General features: G+C 40.0%; 1 long non-coding RNA gene across 1 annotated transcript; it reads left to right on the top strand.

The window, feature by feature from the left end:
• The first annotated feature begins 5,535 nt into the window (after nucleotides 1-5,535).
• On the top strand, nucleotides 5,536-8,759 carry LOC145456398 (uncharacterized). The gene is made up of 3 exons (XR_013920595.1): nucleotides 5,536-6,338; nucleotides 8,192-8,255; nucleotides 8,645-8,759. It is a non-coding gene; the product is annotated as an uncharacterized LOC145456398 (long non-coding RNA).
• Nucleotides 8,760-8,987: the final 228 nt, after the last annotated feature.

Here is an 8,987-nt window from a genome sequence, read left to right as displayed (position 1 = left end):
GTGGATATCCCGGAAAATAAATGGTGATTGTGGCGACAATAATAAATGCGTTTTCAATGTTTGCGTCTTATTAGACAACCTTTTTTAAAACCTTCAATACAGACGGATGTTCTCAACGAGCGCGATAGTGTAATGGTTACAGTTCTGCTCTATAAGACATGAGGGTCTCGGTTCGATTCCAGGAGAAGGCGCGTTTTCATATCTGAGTCCTGAGGTCCTCGGTTCATATCTCTGCAAGGATTCGTTCTTATAATCCACTGAAATTCGAGTAAGAAAAAAAAAAAAAAATTAAATAAAAATATACGCGGTAATTCGGGTAAGAAAAAAAAATACGCGGTAATATTTCCGAGTCGCGAGGTCCTCGGTTCAATTCTCGGCAAGTAACCGAAAAAAAAATTGAAAAAATGCGCTGTAATATTTAAATTTGAAAGTGGGCGTGGCTGGACACGTGGCGTAATCTCATTGGTGGCTATAATCGGCCTACATACACTACTTATGTGTTGCATTGTCAGGCACAAGTTGAAGGTTACAGGCTTTTGATTAAAGTTGACTTACTGCTGTCTCCAACTGTCTTCCTATGCTGTTCCACAGCTTGAAGCAAACTGTCTCTTTGTTGTTCATTGTCAGTCAAGATTGCAGCATAGTCTGTGCTCAGCTTTGCACCTCGTTCTGCAGCATCATTAATTGACTTTGACAGAACTGAGCTTATTCTGGTGTAGGAATCTGATAAGTTCCAAACATCAACCGGTGAGTTAGCCACGCCCCACAGCATTCAATAAAATCAAATATGTACCACGACTGTGGCCCAATAAAGACATAAAAAGTAGTGTCCTTGTTGATCTGTACAGTTGCACTTAACGAGGCCGGGCCCCTCCTGAAACTTGAAGTTTGCTCTACCTGCAGGAGCATCTTTGCCATATTTTCTCGGGTTTCAATGCTTTCACTCGGCGAAAACAAAGCATATACAGCGGTTTCCTCCACGATATACCAGTCATACTTTAAAAGCTATTGTAAAGCAGCTCTGGAAGCTTGTTCATCATGTTACTCGTAACTCAACATGTCCTGGGTGAATCTCAAGTCATTACAGGCTGCATCACGACTGATGCTGAAATCAATCCGGGCAGGTACATAAAAGTGAACTAAAACAAATTGAAGCGATGCAGTAGTTCCACTTCTTCAGATTTGTAATGTAACTGATAAGCCCACATGAACATCTTCTCTGAGCATACAGAATTGTACCCATCTATCTTGCATGGTGTGTTGCATCAGGTTTGTGATGATGTATATATTCACCTGCACCGAGAAGTGCAAGAGCATTAGTCAGTAGTCACACATTGACTGTAGTCATCCCCGTGTGAAAAAATCTTTTATGGTCAGTAGTAGCTTAAAGTTATCAACTGTCATTGCTGCTCGTTCTTTGAAACATATAGGAATAGTCAGAATCTTGAATTGCTGTTTTCTGTCAAGACTGTTCAAGCTCTTCTCAAGGTGGGCATACCATGTGATCTTGATCACGCCATCTTTCGTGCAGGTTTTGAAGTGATCGCACCAATTGTGATTTCTGCATTGTCGCAATCCTCGCCATTTTCCACACTGTCATTTGGCTACATCATCCACCACCACATTACATAGTTCATGAGTAGGGTTTGACTGAGGACAATGCTCTTTCAGATACAGAAAGTATCTCATTACTTCCCGTATAGTAGGTAATCTCGAGCCACAAATGTAATCGCAAGTTAATCCGACCAAGTACGGTACTGCTCAGATTTAGATCTTGATCTTCCGTTCTTCGCTGCGTCATGTGTACACTGTACAATCTTTTGCCGCTTTGCCTCAGCCATGACTGCAATATTGTTTCTCCAAAGCATACACTACCGCTATCGATTCTAAAGCATTCAAAGAACAAGTGTTACTGTACTACTAATGACTAATCAACCCACAACGCGCTTGTCCAGAACCACAGCCGCTACTAACAGGGTAAACAGCCTCGACCTCAGCAAAGAAGACTTTCAATTTAGTAAAGCGAAGCACCCAAATCCGAGTCAGCTGTTGCAGTAATCAGTGAAGCATAGCCGATTACCCAATCAAAAACCGTGCTTTCGTGATTGCCCGCCTTTTCGCAATTCTGCTGTCGGTGGCCCGCCCACTCTTAACCAACGACTTTCAAACGCATTTAGACACATGTTACCGGCTTTCCTGTGAGCTTCTTTCAGGCCCATTATTCTTTTTAACAATAATCTACAGAATAAGCCACGGACACGCAGTATTCCAAACATTTTCCAAATTTTGAACAACCCTAATGTGCACTTGTGCAGCAATTTAATTTTTAATAAGTCCAAAACCATGCAATTAGGATCACTGGTAAATTTAGTATCATGCACTTCTCGATCAGACATGGGGTAATCGCGATTAGTAATCGTAATCGATCACGACGATTACAGCATTTTGGAGTAACCGTAATCGCAATCGATTACATTCGAAAAAAATCCAAAGTAATCGTAATCGTAATCGACTACTTCACATATCTAATCGATTTCTTTGTGAAAGAACGATTACTTTTTATTAGTACAATGAATATGACATTACCGAACATTCGTGAACAAGTAAGAGATGTTATACCAGGTTATTGATAGCGCAAACGGTTGATTTTCAAACGCCACTGCTCATTATTACGTCATAAGTATTAGCTTTGCTCGTCCTTGCGTAAGAAGTATCCAAACGTCGTAAATATATATTCGATGGTCATTGTTGTGTTATTGTTAGAACAGTGTGAGTCATGCTATATATCAGGTTATCAATACACTCCAGACGCCACTACCTTGCAGCAAGATAATAATCACCACTCTGCCTAGTTTCAAATAGTAACTAATGTATTGATGTTTGGTTATGCTTAGTTAAACGCAGTTTGACCGTTGCTGCTTGGCGAGCAGTAGGCCTATCTATGTAGTATACGTATGTATTGTACGTACACCGGACAAAGATTTGAAATTTTGTACTCATTACAAAACATTACGATGGTTAAAATCAACAGCTGCTGATATATATCATACCCGACCCGTTATTTGCTGTTTCTCGTAACGGCAGCTTTCAGTATCTGTATTAAGAGTAAATTAGAATTTTAGGTTCACTTTATCTTATTCTCATATGACTCTACAGTCTACATGAAACGGGCGCCAATCGTTATTTCATAGTTCTTCACTCGATCTTTATACCTGTCGCCATGGCCATCCGCTTATACACCATGTTAGCGTGGGTTGTAGGCACAATCAGGACCAAAACAGAAATTCGCCCTCCCACTCCCAACGTTGGTATTGGTAGGGTTGTAACCAAGTCACAATGTTCCGAGTCACAATTCAATCGCACTTTTATAGTTTTGACTCGAGTCAAGTCGAGTCATTTTCAATTCACCCCCCAGTCAAGTCCGAGTCAGCTAGTATATGGACGAGTCCGGGTCATAGTGTTTGGCTCGTGTACGATGCCAAGTCGTTATGTTCACAGATCAGTTTTCGGATCAATCCGGTTCAACCCCCTTTTTTCAACTCTGCTCGAGTGATATAGAATGGCTCGTATACATAATATAGTAATTTTCATCAGTTTTCACCGTTTACGGCCCTATTTCCAAGTATCAGGACTGATAGACGAAATACAAATAATGTGGTGCCTTTACTATTCTTCGAAGGTACGTGGAATGTCTGTCTTGGCCGTTCTAGTATGACTTGGCTCGAGGCATGCAAAATGACTCTAGTACAAGTCGAGTAAATACAAAAATTGACTCGAATCGAGTCAATTTACGCATTTGAAAAAATGAATCGAGTCAAGTCTAGTCAGCAAAACATCGCGACTCGAGTCGAGTCATGACTCGAGTCACTACAATCCTGGGTATTGGGGCCCCATAGGGTGGTCAGTTTTCAAGTTGATGACTGCATTTCGTCAATATATTGGTAATTACATTATATTGCTAATAATTCGGATTTACCGGTAGAGCTGGGGGCACGTAATTCATAATTATAGCATCTGGTAAGTTGTTATAATTACTTTTTTGTATGTTGTTGATTCGTGACCTCCCGTTTTTTATATAAAGAAAAGATACTGTAGTCGGCCAAACGTAGCAGACTAAAAAAAAAACTTCCGTGAGCCGCACACACAAATTGTCATGTCTTCATTCCTCTGTGAGTACCCCGGTTGGCATTTTCATTATTGGGGCTCAGATTGGAAGGAACGGACTATTCGTCACGCCCACATAGCGCGGCTACTGACAATGGACACGTACCAAAAGTTTTGGCACGAAGGTCATTCTTTGGTAGCACACTTTGTGGAGTTGCATGTTGGCCGAAATTGCATATACGTCTTTTGGTGTGTCGTGGCGGAGCAATAACCGCCACCGAAATGTCTATTCCTATAAATTATGCTTGCTTGTTTTCTTGAGGGGGAGAGGTAAGAATTTCAAAATCAAGCTATTTAGAGACATTAAATCCCGAAGTTCGAAGAAAATTTTCAAGGTAATTAACTCTCTTGAAAATACTCTCTAATAATTTATGTTGATTTACGAAATACTTTTGAGTCCCCTTAGAACTTGCTCCCGGTCCTATTGGGAAGTTTGGGGTGTGGCAATTACGGGCTTGGCAATGCAAATCGTCGGGTGCGACGAATAGTCCTGCGTAGAGTTGGGCAATCGGTGCATTATGACGTAACAAGCAAATGACGTATGATTTATAAAGAAAGTTGTTATCTCATTGGAGCTTTTCATCGCAAGCCTTATATTGTCTTCCAATATCTCTTCTGAAATTAGTTCCAAGCAAAACAAATGTAATCGTGAGTGTTCGTGATTACTTTTGAAATCTAATCGTATTCGTAATCGACTACTTCCTGATTTTGCTGTAACCGTAATCGTAATCGTAATCGCGGGATTCACAAGTAATCGTAATCGCAATCGATTACATTCGTGAAGTAATCACCCCTTGTCTGTTCTCGATTAAAAAAACATTCGGACCGATTGGTTCTATTATTTGTAAGTCTTCTGTGAACAACCTATTGGTTCGTGCTTATTGATGAAAATACGATACAGATTGAAGTTTTGAATAAATCTTGGTGAAAGTATCGAACTTGTAGGCCCGACTCATTTCATCAAACGGCAGCTGATTTTGTGCACTATCAATTTATGAGTAGGCCTAACTTTTCATAATGCGACTCTGGACCACTAATCTTCATGCATAGACCAATTCAATGAGATGTGTACACGATTGTCATAATTCGGCGCTAAATATCAATCAATTGTCAGCCTATAATGTCACACAAATGATCCCATTTTGTGTCGGCATTCTTCGATAAAATGAGATGTTATTATTGGTATAGGTCGAGCAGATTGAAACATGGGAGGTCAAATTCATTGACACCGGGCCCCAAAAAAACAGGTAGGGGAGATGTAGTACAGATGAAACACTGGGACCGAAAACACTTGAAAAATTCTCTGTGATAATCCCATAATTACAGTACGCGACTTTGTCTACAAGTGCATGCTGGCGATTACTTGATGACTTGAAATTGACTCGTAAATTTTTCTTCCAGTCACGAGTCAATCTGCATTTTTGACGCGTCGAGTCAAGTCAAGTCAAGTAATTTTTGCAAAGTGACTCGAGTCAAGCCAATTCATACGAAAAAGGTGACTCGAGTCAAGTCACGACTCCAATCATCCCAACACTGACATATATAGAGGCTGTAAATCATAGTTACCTGCGGTGTTTTATCGCTATTACGAAATATTTGAAAGTCAAAATGTCGATTTTCCGTAATATGTATGTGGCATCAATTTTGTGAATTTCGTCGGAAATTAAAACATGATTTTATCCCGACATTTGAGTTGATATATTCTATTTTATTATTGTAGGTGGTGAAGAAACATTCTTCATTGGCATGCTGCAGCTTAGATTATAGTACACAACAAAACAAGTTGAGAAATTTGAGCTTTGAGCGTACGTCTCATAGGTCCCATGGTCATGTGCCATTGGACCCACCGGGTATGTACCGAAGATACGATCGAGCAACAAATTTTAAACGTTTATAAAAATTTGTTTGAAAAGGAGGATATCCATGTAAATCTCCGCGATAGTTAGAGCTTGTATCAAAGTGTTGAGAAAGCAAAAGAACTGCTATTCTCGGCTGAAGGTGTGAGGGCCAGAGCCCAGAGAACATTTTGCCATTATTGATCCATCGGTACCACATCTCCCCTACGAATCTTGGTATTTATATGTTGCATTCATATTCAGGCAATTTCTGCATTGAATCATATTTGCAGGAGGAGCAGAAGCTTTGGGTTATCGGAGCCGAAAATACCGGTTCAGGTAAGATGCTGTTTCACTTTTAGGCGTGGAGAAACGACCTTTTTTGTAGCATTATTCTCATTTTGAAAGTTTCCGTTAGTCTATCGTTATCGGCGAAAATATGAGAAGCGTCTTAACTCTGAAAGGTGACTTTCATTTTTCAGGGTCCACAAACAGCCGTGTGGGATTTAATCACGTTTGTCGTGTTTGTAGATTGCACGTGCAAGTTGCGACATCTATTATTTTGTAATCTTTGAAGAGCTTAACGGGACCTATAGCCTGCGATAGCATACGGCCAGTCCATGGTCTACAGATAGCGGCTTACAATATACTTAACTGGAATTATATAGCTGATACGGACGTCCTGTGTAGTCCTTGACTGACAGTTCAACAGACAACAGTTGCCTTTTCCATATGTATTGTACTAGCGTGTACTCAAAGGTGGTGTGGGTGGACACTCGAAAAATCACGTGACCGTCACGCCGTGATACCTTTTATAACTTTGTTATTGTCGATCAGTCTGCACCACTAATTGAAGGCAAAGTCGTTATTGGTCTTTGTTGATTTTGACTGTGTTCTATATCGAGTTGGCTGACTGGATTTAGTATGGTATATTTGGATGCTGTCATCTAGCACTGTACCAAGTTTCAAGGCTGTGACTCAATGATTAGCGTAGTAATTTCGCTGTCGAAGTCGAGTATTTGGTAGATGAGCGCGCACCGATATATATTACCGACTTTGATAACGGAATTACCATGCTAATCATTGAGTGACGATCCTGAAACTTACTGCGAACTTCGATAACACAACCAAGATATACCATATCGAATTTCGTCATCCATCTCGGTATGGAACACTTTCAAAATTCACGCATACCAATATCAAATGTTGCGAAAATTCCTTTATGGGGCAGGCTGAATGCCAAATCAGCGCACGCAGACCCTGGAAACTCGACTTTGATAACGTAGTTACCAGTGTTGGGATGACTCGAGTCAGACTCGAGTCAACTTTTTCGCATGACTTGACTTGACTCGATATGGAACACAGTCAAAATCAACAAAGACAAATAGCGACTTTGCCTTTAATTAGTGCTGCAGACGGATCGACAATAACAAAGTCATGAAAGGTAGTATCAGGGCGTGACGGTCACGTGATTTTTCGAGTGTCCACACCACCTGAGTACACGCTGATTGTACGGATGGTTGGTAAGTCAGGTAATTTAAGCAGTAGGTTGCAGCATACATGATTCTCTCTTCTCTTCTATTTTGTAATGACGAAATAGCCAGTTATCTTCTAATTCTATGATGAACCTTTCTTGAAGTAGGAAAAAAAATCTGGTAACGACCGAAATGCCATCAACAAGGTTGGGTTTCTAATTAATTAGTGTCATTTTCACAATTTGAAGATGTTACGGTCGTAGTTAATTTTACATATGCTTCAAGAAGCTACCGTTGAAGATAAAATTCCGTCCAACCATTAGATACTGTAAGAAATCATTGATTGAATACAATCCATCGCATCATCTGAGTAACAGTTGGTTTAATAATTGCCTGAAATAGACATCACTTTGCTGTGTCGAGTGGTATCAAAGTTATGAAGGTTAAGGACCAATGGTAGCCAATAATAGTCGTTCATCACCCGTGTCTGTAATATCATCATCATCGATTTCTGGCAGATCATGCTTTAATTTTATCTCCGATTTATCAAATATACAACAAATATATAACATACGATTTTCGTCGCACCGTAAAATTGACACCAGACCGGACCTCCCAAATTTGCTGACGAATTCCTGAAATTTTCATGAGTTGCCCGCGGTGACTTGGTCTCAACACTATACTTGTATGCGATGACGTGTAAGATTTTTTCATTAGGCAAATCAAAGGGGAGAGAGGAAGAAAAGATAAAGTTCAAGAGTTCTTTGCATTTGGCGAACCAGTGTGATCATTCCCTTCTATTTTGATTGAATGTTGGTATTTGAGCGTATTTGAGTTATGATATTAATTTGAAGATGTTTTTCATGTATTTGGAGTCAATGTGCAATACATTTGATTCTTAGTTCATTAGACGGAATAAATTTTTGGGCTACATATTGTGTGACCACAGCTCAGTGGCTTTTGTGCGCAGGACCCGGTAGCGAAGCTTTGATTTGACCAGACCTGGATTACAAACCAGTAGAATGGAATTTGTTGCGAATTTTATCATGTTTCCTGTATGACTTGACCTGTGCGACAGGTCAACATTGAGAGTGAATGTTTGGAAAGCATAGATTTCATTCAGAAAACGAATGGTAATTATAATCCAAGCCGATGTCCATTTCTTTCTAGATATGGAAGAAACTAGGCTGGTATCCTGAAGAATATTTCAAGGAATATAAGTGCTTTATCACTGATATGATGTGCAAACAAGGATTTCAATAGATGTTACCCAGCTACCGACGCTATCAACATTTCAGAAAAACAATCGAGAGAGCGAGAGATATATTTAATCTTCGAGCAACCGAAATATAGAATTAATGTCTTCTAAGTAGGGGAGATGTGGTACCGATGGATCAAAAATTGGAAAATGATCGCTGGCCCCAAAATGTTCAGCCAAAAACAGCAGATCTTTTGCTGGCTCAGCACTTTGATACAAGCTCTACCTATCGCGCACATATACATGAATATCCGT

The sequence above is a fragment of the Botryllus schlosseri genome, chromosome 14 (assembly GCF_051294905.1).
Source record: "Botryllus schlosseri isolate E-star chromosome 14, Bs_hap1, whole genome shotgun sequence".
Classification (NCBI taxonomy): domain Eukaryota; kingdom Metazoa; phylum Chordata; class Ascidiacea; order Stolidobranchia; family Styelidae; genus Botryllus; species Botryllus schlosseri.
Note: the sequence above shows the minus strand (reverse complement) of the source record. Positions and strands in the feature narration are given on the sequence as shown.